The sequence below is a fragment of the Lampetra planeri genome, chromosome 5, assembly GCF_965212315.1.
Source record: "Lampetra planeri chromosome 5, kcLamPlan1.2.h2, whole genome shotgun sequence".
NCBI classification, from domain to species: domain Eukaryota; kingdom Metazoa; phylum Chordata; class Hyperoartia; order Petromyzontiformes; family Petromyzontidae; genus Lampetra; species Lampetra planeri.
Window position 1 is genome coordinate 10,005,877 of NC_136111.1, and position 18,546 is coordinate 10,024,422.

The window sequence follows — 18,546 nt, forward strand, 5'->3', positions numbered from 1 at the left end:
TTGCTCTGCAGCTGGCAGCCGTTATAATTTCCTGGATTATTTAACAGTGAAATACTACCTTGATGGCCTGCTGTTCAGGAACGGCCTGAGGTTTTTTTGTTGTGTTTTTTTTGGCCAGTCATTTTGAAGGATTTTTTTTGCTTAAGTAAATAATAATAATCATAATAATTACACCTTTTTGTTAATTCACTGCTGGATGAAGACCTCTCCACACCGTACGTCGGTCGTTTGATTATGCGCCGGGCAGTGCAGGTTAGGGAAAGGGGGAAGCCCATGACTGCTTCGGTTATCACTCACCTCTGACGGGAGTCCAAACTGCGGTCAGCAGGTTCATAGCACAATGCACGAACCGCCCGTGCCACCACGGAATCCTCTTCGGTATTTGTAGAGTGATGTGATCTGTGATGCAGAAGTTTTGAGGAATAGCTGGTGGATCATCCAGGCACAATTATGTGCTTGAGACACATACACACAAGGGGTCCTGCAAATTGCAGTACAGCAAGTGGTCTGCTTACCTATCAACGTTGAGTTTTTTTTTATCGCGTGCGTCTGGTATATGCGGCTTTATTTCAAGCACTTAAGTTTTGACACCCTCTTTACTAAGGAATTGTCCAAGCATAAAAAAAACATTTTGGTGAGATTGTATACATAACCAAAGATTCAAAAAAAATATTGTGTTAGAGGGACATATATGATACGCTGGATACCTTGAAAAACAACTTTTTCCATCTCAGCGAGATGTTCAACCTCAATGGATTTTCCATGGTGAAGTTTTGGATTTTCGTTTTTGGTTAAATGCCGTTATTTGTGTCATATTGCATATCATAATCATACCTGGTCTGGTTTTATAAACCATTTGGCTTATACTGCAAGATATTATCGTAGTAAATTTTGTTAATTTGCGGGAAAACACTAACCCGTGGCACACATTCACTGCAGTAATTGGTTTTCACAAAACCCCCCATCTCCCCATGCAGTTTTTGCTACCATGGGTGCAGTACTGTTCATTTTTATTTCGGGAATCATTCGCTACCGTCGTCCCAATGCAGTGATCCTTCACCACATGGAGCATTTCCCTCAGCTGATAAATCAGGTGAGATGTCCACTTTCTTGATGCCACTTGACATCAGCTTTTCCCCATCGCCATGCATTAATACCAAGCAGTTGTTCATTGTCGACATTACGTCTCTAACTTACGGATGTTCACTGCTCCACATATTCCTCTCTCAGTAACAGGCATGCGCCTCTCCCGTACTCCTTTGTGCACTTCTCAGCATTTGCTCCATTCCCAATATCCAACGTCCATGTTGCTGATCCATGTCGACTGTTCAGAAGATAACAAGCGGGCTCGGGTAGAACACACCGCGAGAAGGGATGACGGGCGGTGGTCGTGACGAGAGAAACGATGCCACCCAATGGAGAGACCACTCGTGGAGCAGATGTCCAGTGCGGATAGGGTGTCATAAACTCGGCTCGTGAACGCAGATGATGCGAGGTGGCTTGCTGCCTGACGAGACCGCGAGAGACAGCCACGCGCTCCTGGAAGCCTTCATCCAGCAGTGCGTAGATCATGGCGGATGACGCTTATTTATTTCAGATGCTGTGATGTTAAGCTCATTTTCCTCTCTCTCCGCTGTCACGTGCAGTGCACTCCTTCGCATTCCGCAAGTCCATTTCTCTCTCCCCTGCACAAGTGCCGAGCACTTTGGCCCGTCGCCTTGGTCAAGGGTTTTGTCGTCGTTCATCATCCCTCTCGTGTAATTATTGGGAATAAGGAAGCCCTCCCAATGGGTTCTGTGGCACTGAATAGTGAAGCTGTAAATTAAAGCCTCATTAATCACCACCGCATGCGCAGGAATGCCCCGATGCGTGCTCAGTGAAGGGGAAGAGGAATCGAGGGGTGCGCAAAGAGGAGAAGAATAAGACGAAGGGAAAAAAACATTCTCTTTTTCTCACCACCATTTCTCTTGTTTCTGCTCAGCCCGATCTTCATGAATATATCGCAACTAACACGATCGTGAATGTTGCCCGGGCAGCAACGGCGGCGGCCTTGCATGGGCAGCAGAAATATAAATATGTTTTTGTAAATTACAATCACTTGTTAGTCTCCTTTCAGATGTGACTGCGTTTTAATGGGTGTCCCCGCCCCTGCCGCCACGCCACCCCCCCCCCCGCAAACTCCCCGCTCCTGCTCGCGTTTTTCTGTGTGGCTTTCATTGTCGGCGGAGCGACGCATAAACTTCCCTTTAGTGTGCACACAGTGGGGGAGTGTGGCCTGGCGCGCGGCAAGAAAATGCGCGCAGAATGTCATGCAGGAATTTATTTGAGATGAAATAATTCACGCCCGTGAAAGGGTGGGTCGTGCGAGCGAGCGAGCGCGCGCACGCAAGCCCCTCGCCCGCTCTCCACGAGCTCTCGAGCCGGAGAACTCGCGGTGAACACGAACTTCTCCCCTTGCGCTTCTGAAATGAGCCCACGTTTCAAAGGTTTGCCGATCGGCGTTTTAAATGCGGCACCTCGGTTGCGAGGAATGACGGCGCTTGCTGCGGTGATCAAGATTTCCACGCAATGCGCTGAATTGCTCACTGGAGTTTATGAACGCGTTTCAAAAGAGGCTGATACTGCAGGCAACCATCGCGTCTGGTTTAAGCGTCCTTAATTTAGGTTGATCTTTTTTGTTACTACATCCCATATAATGTTTAACTTACATTTTTAAGACATACTGTACATGCATTGGCCACGTAGTTTCGTAGTTTGTTGGCTTTCCGAGGTGGTATTTTGGCACTTTTTACTCAAATATTTGGTCGTTCTTGGCATGAGGTTGCAAGGGTCACTCAAAATTAAATTCCACTTCTAGTTCTATAAAGCTTGAAAATGCGATAAGTCGAGTGACTTGAATGAAATTTCCCCTGGTTTTTAAGACATTCCCCCTCCTCCATGTACACGCTTGTCCCACAGCTCTTGCAAAACCTTAACTTTCAGAAGTATAACATTCTCAAGGACGGATGCACAGCCATTTCAAGACATCCGCTTTCACACCATCATCATCATCATCCGCTCATCAGGTACGAATTAGCGGCGGTTTCCATGCCGTTCTGCTGCAATGTCACGAACACTGATGCGGCCAATTGACAAAACGAACCACTCGTCATCGACATCATCAGCAATGGCCAATCTTCTGGTGAATTAAAGCCTTCCAAAGCCGCCGTAACCTCTCTGCGGCGCCTGGAGATTGAAACGGGTGGGGGGAGGATAAAGATGTTAACATTAGCCGCGGAGTTGACACGGAGAGTCGCAACGAAGAGAGGACGCTATCGCAGTGGGGCATTGATGCGTCAGTCGGTGGATACACAGTACTGTTGTTGTGACTTGAGTTATCAGATTAGATGAGTTACGTGTTTCAGTCCTCATCCTTGTAGTGGAGTATAAGGTTGTAAATACGTTGATAGTAAGAGTGGGGAAAGCCACATTATCGTGCGCCCTTGATTCTCTCGGCGTTGGATGACGATAACCGGGGCTCGAATGATGGATACAACACGAGCATCTCTACTGGCTCCAGGGATGTTGTGAACTAATTTCATATAACATATACACCTCGATTCTTACGCATGTAATTCGCTGCGCACATTCATGGGCTTGAGAGACAATTCATATTCGATGCATTCTTAGTGCCGCTGTAGCATTGCACACACCTTCCTTGGTGAGCTTGGATACAACATAAAGTAGCCAGCCTATAGCTTGTGAGTCAGTGACCTTCCTGATAGCTGGGTGGCAAGATCTGCGATGAGGTGCTCCATGAATTGAAAATAAGAGAATCGCCCAAATATGACTGTGGTGGACCACAACAAACAGTGGAATACATCGCAAACTCACGTCCACCTCAAGTCTCTGGGACTCTGTGAGTCTATGGGTCTCTGTGTATGGGTCTCTGTGTGAGCTTATATCCACTGCGAGCATCGGTGTGTTTGTGCGAGGCTATGGGTCTCGTTGCGAATCCATGGGTCTCTGTGTGAGTCTGTGGGTCTCTTTGTGAGCTCACGTCCAATGCGAGCATTCTCCGAGTGCACGAGTGCGATCCACCCGTCCTCTAAAGCCAGCAGTTGAATTTATAGCTTGCGACGTCGAATAAAAATGTTCTATTCACTCAAAATCCATTCGAAAGAAGAAGCAAAGCTCGTCTCCTTTGCGTCATTCCACTCTCCTGGCCACAATTTGAGCGAGAGGAGGTAGCAGTTTTATCGTAAGATGTACGCACGAGATTCTCGTAGGATGTTGGGGGCCGTTGATAAGCGGGGCTCTTACTGCCCCGGGTGGGAAACTTCCGCGTGTGTTTCGATGATTATCTCCTGCACGTCGAGGCGGCAGGCCCCATAATAAAAAAAAACACAAATGATAATGAGGTTCAAGTTCCAACGCGTGGAACTTGACAAATGCGCCATTCATCGAGAAAGAGCCCCGCATTGGGCAACGGCGACCTTTAAACGGCAATAAAGGACCTTTACTGTTACTTGTGGTAACGTTTTCATTTATTTATCAAGTTGTAAAAGAAAGAGAAAAAAACCATCAAAAGCTAATGTTTGTCTTCCGGTACAGTTATGGCTTCTTTTCTTTATCAGGTTGTTACTCTCTTCGCGCGTTTTTTTTTTACGATGAGTATTATTATTATCGCCGGCTTTGTAAATGCACAGGTGTTGTTTGCCACACGCCCCATTATCATAAACCACCACGCGCTCGCGGCGCTCACCGCACGCGCTGGACCGTCGGCAGAGAAATTGCGCAAGAGAATGAATGTGTCGTGTTTTTTTGTTTGTTAAAAAATGTCACGGTGATTGCGAAAGACCAACCGCAAACACACACACACACTTGTGTAAAAGAATACCTGGGTTTCGATTAAACGGAACGGCGTGGGTTGATCGGATTGACAACACGGAGGAGGTCGGTGGGGGTGCACTTTTCACGTGGGGTTAGCGGATCACGCAAAGGTCATCTTATACGATGGGACAGCGAAGGGGGGGGGGTGCCTGTAGGGGGCAGTGCAGCAAGTAGGTTGGGTAACCTGCCTGTGCCAGTCTTCTTGAAGTGGTGTCAATCTGTAGTTTCTAGGAAGTTTTATCCAGGCACGTTTGTTTTTTTTCAGCGCGGGCAAGTATGCATCTTGAGGCATTCGCTAAACACCCGAAGTATGAAAGTGATGAGTCTTGGGATTCCACTGAGGCTTGCCTGCAATAGACAAATGATCGTCCGTGTACATCACCTCGTCACCTTGTGCCGTCAGGTCGAGTACGACCTCTGGTGACATCCATGACCAGACTCCACCATCCACATCTATTTCTCGCTGCCTCTCGAGGCTGGGTTAGCGTAGGGCCAGCGGTGTTCTTGATGTCGTCCATCCACCTCCTCCGAGGTCGACCTCTGCCCCTGCTACCCTCTCCATTCCCAAGAATGACCGATTCCTTTAGGCCAGAGGTCCTCGTTATGTGTCCAAATTATGTACATGCACATGCCCTTTGTCAAACCACTGCTGGATGAGGGCCTTCCCACACTCCTGTTGGGTCGTGATGGGAGCTAGGGGGGAGGGAAGGGTCAGATCAGGTGTCCGTGCATTACTCACATCAGCCATGGCTGGGAGTCGAATCCGGATTGCGTGGTATAATGGCACGCTGCGCTAACCACTCTGCCACCACTCCACCCATATCAGGCTCTTACCTGTTTTTTTTAATGAAGTGTCTGTAGAGAGCTTGAATTAATTCAGTTGCTTAGACTTAAAACAATGTACAGTACATGGAAGTGTCAGAACACTTTACTCATAATGTTAACAAAGAAACTTTGCTGCTTAAGCATGAATCTTTCTGTCTCATGCTGGTGTAAATGTTTGCAATTTTGTTAAACTAGAAATAAGCGTTTTATTTTGGAATGTTTTATATGGTCTGGTCCCTTCCATTCCTTCCAATTATTCCTCTTTCCCTAGTACCTACATCACGACTCATGGCAGTTGATGCGTACATTTATATGTAAAATATCATGCTTTTAATCAATATATATAATGCCAGGAAAGCACAATTGGCAAATGGATCACAGACAAAAAAATGGGTGGCGCAGCCACTGATGCAAGGAATTTAAAGGTGAAAGGAAGTGTTTAAATTTGTTTAAAGTCAGAAAATAAATATACCGCGACATGCTTTTCAGTATGCAAAGCGGAATTGAAGCATTGTAATGTAATGCGTACAGCTCCCGGATGTGTTTTCTGGGTGTACATGTGTCATTTGGCATGATGTCTGACAAAGAGCTAAATGAGGAAGCTTCCAGCAGCTCGAGTTAAACTTCAGGTGTCACAATTCAAAAAGGGGTACATCCCAAGAGCTATACAGCACCATCGCGAATACCTACGCAGTGGTAATGTAATACTGTTTGACATACTAAAAACGAATTGCATTGCGTATAATAGTGTAGTATTGCACCCTAGGCATGCACATTAAAAAATACCTAACGACAGCCCGTTGTCAATCCACTGATTGTTGAAGGCTTCCCAACACCATGGGGGTTGTTTGACCATACTTTACCATACTGGTCACTGCAGTTTGCTGAAGGGGGGTGACGGGGGGCAGGGAAGGGACCAGTCCAGATATCACTCACTACTGATGTTAGCCATAGACTGTGATAAAATGCAGATCACCGAGTTCATTGTGCAGTGCGCGAACCGCTGTGCCAGACCAATCCCCCCCTTATGAATATACGGGCGGTCCTCACTTAACGTTGGGGTTGCGTTCCTGGGAAATGCAACTTTAAGCGAAACAACATGAGGCAAGGACTGCTGAAAGCCTTCATCAATCAGTACTGAAGTACTGACCAGTGTGATGACGTATCTCTGCACCTTCGATTAGCACTGTTGGCTACTTACGGTGCAAAAGATGTTCAACATACATACAGCCTGTTCTCTGATACCGCGTGTTTTTATAACGAGAATTGGACATAATGCGATGAATGTATGAGGGAAAAACATTTTATGACGTGGATGCAAATTGGATAGAACGCTAATTGGATATGAGCAGAACTACGTCGCGCGACTAGGAATAGGCAGTTGTACGGCCGCCTCGGCGTAGCATCACACACGGCGGGATGCTGCTGGATGCTACCCACGCACTTCAGCCTTTGTTTAGCCCGTGTGAGACTCTCACGTGTTATCGCGGACTGTGCTTCACCCAATATGATACACTATTAAAACGCGCTTTTTTCCATAATGCGGCGTTCTTCAGAAATGCAACTACCGCGGTATAGGAGAACATACTGTACATACACACAGATGGTTAAACAGCACCCAGGATCAATCTGGCGTGGGGAGTTGTTTATCCAGCAGTGGATTCACATAGTGCTTACATGATTACTTTTTAAGCCTTGTTTATACATGTGTATATGTGTGTGTGTCAGTGATAGTTACCACTGCCTAAATGTCAGTGTGCTTGTGAATTCTCGCATGCACCACACACAGTGCACCCAACGTACTAGCCAGCAACCATACCAGCCAGTAATCAATCATCATATTCTAATCAATCATCATCATCATCTTCATCGTATTCATCGTCTCATTACAGCCTGTGGGGCACCGAGGTCAACACACTACATCAAGCCCTGGCACTCACCCTTGAGCCATTTCATCTCAAGGTCACTCCCAGACAGCTATTTTCTTCAAATCCATCTAAAAAAAAACCCTGGTTGACAAAGTTGTCTGCCCTGTTTCCTTTTTTTTCCACTCTGGATTTTGTGGACTTTGAAGAGTGCGCTCTCGCATTCGGCATTGTGTAGACAATGTCAGCCTAAGCAAAAGCACAGCAGACAACGGAATTGATTTTTCGTGGAGGTTTGAGCTTACGACGTGGATCGTGGCCATTTGATGTTGCCCTCCGATGGAAGTCTTGATTAGTTTACACTTTTTACCAATGGTTAACTGAATGCATGTCAACCCCAAAGGGGTTAAAGACCTCGACTGAAAAAAAACTTTTGGGAACACCCAATAAACTCGGTCAGTGGTGCAGGAAACGGAGAGAGAAACCCCAGAAACTGAAAGCTAAGACACTGAGACACAGAACCATTTAACTGTCACGCAGGCAAGTGTGAGTCTGCGTTTGAAGAAAATAGGAGAGCGGTTACTAAATAAGTTACTAAACTCCCCCATAATGCATGAACTAATAATAACATTGGATAGCTTTTATTAGTTTGAGTTTCCCACTCTTTTCTCATACTAAGGCTCGAAGGAGCACAACACTTTTGGAGATGACCCTCTCATAAGACCTGGATCATCGGCGGGTGCCGGTGTGCTGCGATGAACAGGGCTGAGTGCGTCATTTTCAGTGAAGCGACGACAAACGTGAGAATCAATTTACAAAGCTGTGAGATGCTCAAAAGTGTGAAGACCCGCGTGTCTCAAGGGTAATCATTATAGGGGAAGCCTTCATCCAGCAATCCATTGACAATGACAACTCTAAATAATTATGAAGTCATTGCGATCACAGTGTCGCCATGAGTATTCAACGATGGTAAATTGTGCTCTAAATGTACCATCCATCCGTGTCTGCTTGGCAGGGGATCATTATTATTACTCGTGTATACCCAAGAAATCCCCACTTTGAGTCTCATGACTCTCTACTAGGAGGGTCCTGACAAGTTTTCGCAGCAGGGGGCGATAATTTACTTGTATATTCCAACTGAGTAATTTGCGGGTCATTTAATCAAATTTGGGCAATGACTTCGGCACTCAATGGCCTACTCTTGCGAATGACGTCATGGGATCTTTAACATCCATTATGAATCCAATGCATATGCTTACGGTTAATACACCTGCCGTATTAACCAGGGCGGCTGCTGGATTCGAACCGTGAACCTTTGTCGTAATAATAAGCGGTGAACGCGCTACCGTCAGGACAACCCCATCAAGACCAACCAACACTGGCACCACAGCTATCATCATTATCATCATCATCAGCAGCAACATTTTCATCATCCATTGAGGAGCCCAGATGGCTTATCTGGGTGCCAGATGGCTCAAGGGTCAGAGCACTGCGCTGGCACCACGAGGATCCTACATTTGATTCCGGGCAGCCACCCATGATTAAAATTGATTCTCAAGGGTAGCGAGTTGATGGTTTTCAGCCTGTTCACCAACGACAACATACAAAACCCATGGTATTTAAGTTGTTTTTACACGTAAGTTTGTTAAATTCCAGCTCTGATTGATATTTGATGAAAAATATTCATCGGATATTAAAATGTGTGAATCTGAAGTGGCTAAAGAGGCCTGTTGCAGTGACCTATACTGTTACAGGATGATGCACTACTAGTTGAAAAGGTCTGAATGTCAATGTATGTATCTCGTGACATGATGCCTACAGCACAAGGTCATTATTATTATGAATAAAAATACAATTTGGGTTCAGCGTTTTATCAGGATTGTTTTTTGTCCATACATGGACGAGGCCTGGAATGTCTGTTCTGTAAGGGCGACCTTACAAAACATGTAATGTTTATGTTACATTTTGGATTGAAATAAAAATTTATACAAACATCATAAATAATGATTGAAAGTGTTTAGTCCTTCATTGAATTAAGAACAAATGTATTTTCTGGTTTAATGCGATTATAATGTTTACATGATTAAAGTTGTTTCTTTGGTAAAGTTAAAGCTTGTTCTATGTCATTCTATTATTGAGAAATTGATGAACAAACTGTATAACGTCATTACGTTATACATTAAACAATTTTTTTTTAATCATATATGTATATAACAGACATAAGGTGGAGCGGTGATATCTGAACCAGCCCTATGTCTGCTTCCTTCACCAACCCACACTGACCAGTACGGTGAAGTAGGGACAAACTACACCCATGGCTGACAGGCCATTGGGGAAACCTTCACTCAGCAATAAACCTAGGACTGTACGTTATTATTATTTAGTGAACAAAGTAATGGCTAAATCAAATTTAGAGTGGCATTTAACAAATGTCGACAATTTTCACGATTTGAAAAAAAAACAAAGAATGCATCGTTTTCGGCTCAATTAATTCTATAGGAATGAGAATGGGTTGTGGAAGCACCCATTGTAAAGGAGGCGGTTTTGCGGGAGGGGGGGGGGCGACAACAAAGGAAATAAATGTTGTTGAGTTTCAGGTTCAAAGCTAACAAAACAGTGCGGGGTTCAGAGCGTAACACGGAGCAATGTTCGGCAAACGGCCCTGCTGGCCACCAATGGAATGGGTGCGTTATTGCAGCCCTCCCAAGCGAAAGGCGATGGGAGGGGGGGCACATGGTCTGGCACACACATTGTCACTGTTAAAGCCTCGCGGATAGATCCGATTTCTGCAATAATCCACGCCATTCCACACTCTGGAATAATACATCGTGGAAATCATATTTTTTGGGGTCTTTCGGTAAGGTCATGTAGAACAAATTTTCTTGTTTTACAGAAAACTACGACGTTTCGATCGCAACACAAGTAATCGTCATTTTTTTTTCATGATGACGATTGCTTGTGTTGCGATCGAAACGTCGTAGTTTTTTGTAAATTTGTTTTGTTCTACGTGACTTTGCCGAAAGACCCAAAGAATATGAATTCCTGCAGTCACGAAAGCTTTAAGTCGACATTCATTGTGGAAATTACAAGCGGCAACTTAGGGGCCGTCCAAGCACCTGGGGGGGGGGGGGGTCAGACATTTGTGACGATGTGTGACGGGGGGGGGGGGGTGAGAAATGTGACGTCACATCAAAATGGGCAACTTTAAATAAACATAGACAACACGTTCTACTTAATTAAATAGACTTTTTAATAAATGTTTTCTTCTACAACATCAGGGTGCAGCGCCACATTAAATACACACTACAATGACAATAGTTTAAAGCGATTTGAAGCATGTTTATTTGGGGGGGGGCAGAGCTTTGTGATGTCATATTTGAGGGGTGGTCTGACTTTTTGTGACGTCGTGTGACGAAAGGGGGGGGGGGTCAAAAATCGTCCAAAATCGCGTGACGTCATTTATGGACGGCCCCTTATGGAGCGACGTGTATTCTTGCTACGTGCGCACTGATTGTGGTGCTCATATCTCCAGCCAGTCATGTAAATTCCACATTTCTTTGACAGTAATGATTTCGATTGGAATCTCACTGTTTACTCGAATGTCTAATGATTCCCCCCCCCCCCCCCACAGTACATCAATGGATTGTGACTGTGATCTTGTTTGCCTCGTATGTTTACTATGTCATGTGTACTGTTTCTCAATGTGTTGTTTGCTCTGTTAGCCCAAATGCATAAATCGTCAAAAAAACATATCTTCTTTCACCCATAATTCGATGCATATAATATGAATTTCAAGTATAGACTCGAAGGTAATTGGCTAATCCATGCAATATTATACACCTACTGTTGACTACCTACAACATGGTGATTCATATATGATCAAATACCAGATGAATGGTGGCTTACCTCTAACCGGGATTTGAACGTTGCAACCTTCCAGAGCCACTTGGCCACGTCTAGTGTCTATTTTCTTCAGACATGATCAATCCACTGCTGAATGAAGCCTTATGGATACTGTCCCAGATGTTTCAAGTTATTCGACTACACTCGTCAGAGCGGGTATGGTGCAGAAGAAGAGGGGTCCACGGTGGCTAGGAGATGTTAACTCCCTCGCCTGGTATACAGGAGGTTGTAGGTTCCATCCCAAACCTGACGCCTGTATATTTAGAGTTTGCATGTTCTCCCCGTGGTCGCGTGGATTTTTCTCCGGGTCTTCCCCTCCGCATTTAGAAACATGGATTTCGAGTATTTGGCTGCGATACATTTCCACATGATAAGTGGCTTATCACGTGGAAATAGTTGAGCTATCATTTGTGGTCAGGTCGCTTCTTAGAAAGAGCTACATATAGCTCAGTGGGCCTTACCAGGTAAAATAAAACAAAAGTTGTTTCGTTTTAGGATGCCCACAAGCATTCAAAACTCGTCAGTCACAGTTGCTGGAGATTCAATTAAATCCTCAGCTAAACTGTGACTCAATTAAAATTGGCGTGTTCATAATGCCGAATTCTAGTCACGTGCCACTGCGTCACTGCTCCCCTCTCTCCCCCAAACAAAAACAACAACAACAACAATATTCAGGCGTTATACTTTGTCGAACAAGAATAAGCAATGAGAAAACTTCTCACCGGGCCACTGGTTGTTGCCCATACCGGTGCTGCCCCGTGGGTCAGGGAGGGGTAATTGGTCTCATTGTGGGCTCGCGTGTTCTCTTGTGTTCCTGCACAATATCCATTCATGTTGTAGGCCCGGGCTTTAACGTGCGCTCGTAATACGCTGAAAGCCCTCCGCTGCCATTGTCCTTTGCACGTCAAATAATTTTCTTGCTTGTGGATTATTGCAATTGCTTGCTTTTTGCGGGTTACCTGAATGGAAATAGAAGATTGGCACAAAAAAAAAACCACATATATATTACACAGTGCGCTTAAAGTCGGTTGTCCTGTGGAAAAACAAGCTGTCGAGATTTATCGTTAATAAATTACATTGCCGGAGTTTTCTGCCAAAATGTAATCATCACTCCCATTTTCATTATCATCATTATTTCATCGTGATCTTGTAATCATCTTATTTCCATCATCGTCTTGTCAACATTCATGTCATCATGATAATCAGTCCAATCATCGTCATCGTCACCATCGTCATCACCCTCCCAGGCTTGCCCATGCGTTGATCGGAGTCGTTCGCCAGGAGGGGACATGCGCGTATCTTGTAAGCCCCCCCCTTCACCGTCCCTCCACTCCCCCCAACACGAACTTCCCATGCATCTACAGACACACCGCTGCCCAATGGCACATACCTATCTGTTGTACGACTTTGACGAGGCCTCACGAGCCGGGCAATTGTAAGTGGTGGATCAGTTTATGAGTGCTGGTGCCTGCTAAGCCAAATTATTCTGCAATCGTAATTTCAGTGTCATTCACGTACATTTCATATCACGCGCTTTAAAATAACCTCTCATTCCTTGAAATTTGTGGAGGTCGAGGAGGAATCCTCCCGACAAATATACACACAGACGAGCTGCTGATGTAAAATATATACACTAAAATTTTTTACATTTTGTAAATCTACGTGTGGTCTTAATTATGATCTCTGGTGGCTCCTGCATAAACCATACACACTTGGGGTAGTTGACCTTTTCTGTAGCAGCAATAGATGTACATCCCTTTGCCAATCCACCGCTGGATGAAGGCCTCCCCATGCCGTGTAGGTAATTGCAGTTATTTGACCGTACTTCACCGTGCTGGTCAGTGCCGGCTTGGTGAAGATGAGCCGAACAGCACACGAGCCAGACAGGGCACTTAGAAGGTTGCACTCATGACACATAAAGTGCTTGCCACAAATGAACCACAATACCTTGCTGATCTCGTCAAGGAGCATAAACCATCGCGCGAACTCCGGTCATCCTCGGCCATCGAACAAGGACGGTCGCTGCGTTGCGCACTTTCAGATGCGCTCCTGCAGCCATCTGGAACACTTTATCTTCCGATATTCGGAAGACACTGGGAGCTATGCACTTTTGGATATCGATTGAAAACTTTTTCTTTATCACCGCTTTTTGTGTTTAGTTGCCTTGTCCTTCCCCTGCGCCTCCAGTGAACGCGGTTGGCTACGTACGGTGCGAAAGAAGATCCATATACGTGCATAGAAGCGCAATAGAATACAGTATCGGAATGAATCACATGTCAGTTATGCATACTGCTGTTATCCAATAACTAATCGGGTAATTAAACTGGATTAAAATCACAAGTATTTTTGCACTTCTACACTTATTTTGTGGGCGGATGTCCGTTTTGTAATCAAATGGAAGGCAGTGATGGTTTACAGGTTGGCTTTTTACTTAGTGGCTTTAAAATTGGAACTTATACCGCTCATTTGGTAAATCGGGGCTCAGATATTTTTTTTTGTTTGTGCAAAAGTTGTTCTTCGTACTTTTCGATTTTATGATTGACGTTTCGCAACAAACCCGGGAGCCCTACCGATAAATACACCAGATAAGAGTCCAACTGCATTTTGAAGGCGTGCGAAATTGCGCCCACAAGGAATGTCAGGTGGTCTGATAATATTTAATCAGCATAAGTTGACAGAACTGCGGTTCGAGACACCAATAAATATTGTGCTGTGAGTGGCCTCAATGTAGCACGTATAATGACATTAAGATAAGCATTATGAATGGGTGTAAATTAATTAACATTCTCAGCCATTTGTAAATAAAAGGTTGAATTCATTCATTAACTGGGACTGTTGGCTTGTGGCAGATTTATGAACTGTTTAAGTATATTTGGTAAGTGTTGAAATTACTATTGGTTTTACTTCTAGTTATGACTCAGCCCATTACCCCTTAGAGGTCATAAAAATTAATTCCACTACCTAGAAAGTCAACAGTGGTTGTCCTTTGGATACCCCCCTCCCCCTACCATAGGAATGTGGAATTTACTACAATGTGGTCAGAGCTTCCAATGAATACCGCTAATTGCCTGTTGGAGAAAGAAGATTTTTTTTTTACTTTGACTTGTCAATGAACAGATCAATATAAATTCTTGATATAATTCCTATGTCAGAAAAAGGTAAATCATTATTTCAAACTATGACAGGCACTTATCCGTTTTTGTAAAACGTCTCGTAAAAAAAAAGTATTCAACTACGGTGAGAACCGCATTTTGTTGAATGCACTAATTCATGAAATAAGTCCACGAACTTTTGGGGATGCACTAACGGCATTTGATGAAACTGATATAATGTGGCTTGCTATCTTCCACGTGTTCGCCCAAGCTTAGGAAAATACTTGGAAAATGTACGCCACACAACCTTCTTGTGAAACAGCCTGACCAGCTTGCGTGAGTTGTGTAATGTTTAAGAGGCGCAGGGTCTGGCTATCATGCCCTGAAACTATCTTGCAGCAGAGTTCTTGCATTTCTGCTCATAATATGAGCATTTCATTATTATGTGGCATCTTCTTTAGCCAATTTGTCAATTAGTGTATTAATGTTTAACACGATCGGTTTGAAAAGAATGTTGAATACAAGTGCTTATTGTGTTTTGTATGTGTACTTGGCACATTATGAATCTTACAGCCGGTCACATGCAACTAGGTTTGGAGCGTGTCTTGAATTTGTAAACGCAAGGCAATGAGAATGATAGCATGAATTTAAATATTGATATAATTGCGTACTTATTCAAGAATGTGCATTTTTTACGATATCATTTCACAAAATAATCAATTTTGCTAACTGGAACTTACAAGATCCAATCACTGGTTTTTTACCGTTCGCAGCACATACTCCCGAACGCTCTTTGGACAAACTACCAACAGGTGTTCCGCAAAAAAAAACCCGTTAGTGTTATTATTATTATCATCATTAAAATAATAATCGTTTGTAAGATGGCCTCAACCTAATTTAGCCTTCATGCCTGCAAGTCGCACTGATTGATGCGAGTACGCACAACCTCAAGCGTAATTATCTTCTCCTATTTTCCCTCCCAGCCCCCCCCTCGCCCCACAAAAATATAAACAATTATGTCCTTTGTTCTCCCCCCCCCCCCCCGTTTAAAAATGATGATGATTTCACTTGCAGCTGCGTGTAACGGCGCACAATGAAAGCCGGGGTGGGTTACCACCTCCTACTGGAGTGACGGGGGGGGGGGCAGCGTGACAAGGTATGTCACGAGCGGCATGAAAACTTAATTCACAGCGCGACGCATATCGAAAACCTCTCTTCGCCTAGCGCCAGCCCCCGCGCGCAACACGCGTGCGGACCCCGGCCATCCATTGGGATGGGCCACAGCCAGCCAAAAACCTGCGTTAGGTTAGTGCTCTCGCTTTGAACCGACTGACCTTTGCCCTCGGCTATTTGTCAAGCGGCTCATGGGAAACTTTGTGTTCTCTCCTGCTGCCTTCAGGAGGGCCAAAGTGCACCCCGTGTGTTCGGCCAGCAAATGGCATCCAACGCCGGGCTTAGGTTACCACGAGCTATTTGGAAGACAAACTGAAAGGGCCCGCCTTTCCCCCCCAAAAAAAAATTTGCCGTGTAATTATCGTTAAAGAAGCACAATGAACTATGCAGCGCAGCGTAATGGCACTTGGTGGTTGCACATAGAGCCCTTTTCGGTAAGTGAAAGGAGCTTGTACAGCAAGTAGGTTGATAACTTGTCTTTGTAGATTTCGGGAGTGTTTATGCCGTCAATAAGTATGCTATTTTCTCCAGATATTCTGGCTTCCTGTCACTATCAGAAATATATTCTTAAAGCCTTTTTGCAATTGTGCTGAGTATGACGCACCAGAAAACGAGTTGTTATACTCGGCTGATGGCTTACTGAGTAAAACATATGCATGATAAATTCTAATTATAGCTACACATTTAAAAAAATGTTTTTTTCAGAATCAGCAATAATTTGTATTTAAATATAGCACTTTTATAATTTGTGTTCATTTTTGCTTCTGATAATCACCAAAATGTTGCAATACAGCAGTTGGTTTGACCGCAGAAACGATTAAGGGTGCAAAGGAATTTTATTTAGTCAGTCGGCAGGGCACGTAAACGCTGATCAGCACAGACTTGGTTCCCATCACAATTTAAATCTTCTTTGTCAATTTACAATAATTCATTGCAGAGAGCAGCAGTGCCACTTCGTGTGTGTGTGTGGGTGGGCAGTCACGCTTGTTGTACCCCTACCACTCCACGGGACCTCATCGAGGGCACAATGCGATAAAAAAAGTGTTTTTTTTTCTCCCATTAACGTAAAAACGATTGAGCTGAATGTGAGGCATGTTGCGAGCCCCATTACATCAGTGAGTGCCAAGACAGCTGAGTGTTGGCAGGTGAAACCCTTAAAGAAGACGGTCATCTTCAGCCTCTGGCTACAGCAGCGTTGCAAAGTCCTGGGGATAAATGCTGTGAAGATTCACTGACTTTGTGGAATTTGTCGTGTGGGCTATATGTCCCAATGAACCGTGTTACTTTTCCCTATTTCATATCCTTTTGGGCAACGCTTACAACTAATTATAAAAATGGCCTTTACCCATAAAATGCTCACTCCTTTTTTTTCAGGGAGCCTTTTGCATTGCAATACGTGTGTTGTAAATAATGATTAAATTAATGCATTTCCTTATATAATGAGGGGGGGGGGGTAACAATCAAACCTCCACACAGATCGATTTAAGAATTTATTTTATTCTAGTCACCTCAGAGCCCAAGCTTATAACACTTGATATTCTGAGGCCAGTTGCCCATTCAAGTAATAACCAGGCTCCGGGTCTGCTTAGCTTCTCATATTAAACAAATGTTGATGCATTCATGGTGACTTGGCCATTGGCATCCACTGACCTGAAACGAAGAGCAGGCCTTACAGCCATTCATAATCATACATCTGGTTTATGAACAACAACTTGCATTTGGAAGTAGGAAGCATATACTATTCGGAAAATAGCTTTCATAAATGTTGTTTGAACAGTCAAATCAGAGTTCGAGTTTTCACATGGGACTACTATTAGTAGAAAACATGAGTCATCGCTAAAGGGCCTTGAGTTCAAATCCCCTTGAGGGGGTGACTCAACCCATAATCTATCCGTGGTCAATAAAGTTACTACCACTTTGTGGGCAGTCAACATAGGTCATTTTGTGGAAAGAGTGGTCACTGCCATGAAAATGTGGAATTTCCACCATTGGCTCAGTGCTGCATCAATGCTCATTTGAGCTTGGCAACCGATTACCATAATAGCAAGTGAGGGGAAAAGTAAAGGTGCAACCCTGCAATTGCCTGCTCACACACCGCTGCTGGCAGAAAGGCCCCCAGCATGAAAGACTTCAGAGAGCCCCCTCTTGATGGTATTTGGTCTGTTCTTTCAAGTTGGCCAGATTCAAGATATTTTGGAAGAGGTGGGAGTACACACACTTTACCCAACCACACGCAACATTGCCGGTCGAATAACTGTGATCTGCTGCGGTGCACCCATTTATACTGCTGTGTGGACAAAGGTGGGGCGATGGGGGGGTGGGGAGGTTAAGAAACTTACACCATCGTTTCAACAATATTTGAACAACATTCAGCCGTAAAAATGTATGACTTGAAATGATAAACGTCGCAATTTCAAATCTCGGTCAGGGGTTGACTCAGCCCATCGTTCCCCCTGAGTAGATCAAATGAGAAGCATCTCGCAGGAAGTTGACAGAGCTCACCCGATGGCATTTGTCATCACCATGGGAACGTGGAGAGTTTTTTTCTTTTCAGAATGAAAATCTTAAATTTATCCTGGAGAAATTCGATGAGCTATGAGGCTCTTTTTCACAGATGCTCAAAAAGTAACAACGATAAACGGTACAAAAAAACGATAGGAGTGCGAAGTACAGGAAGCAGCAACTCACAAAATATAAATGCATAAAATGTCATGAGGACGCCAATACCCAAGCTTGGGCAAGGCAACAAAACTAGAGTCAAAACAGTCCCACACCACACCAAGACAACACGCAGTCCTTCAATTTTTTTAATACCA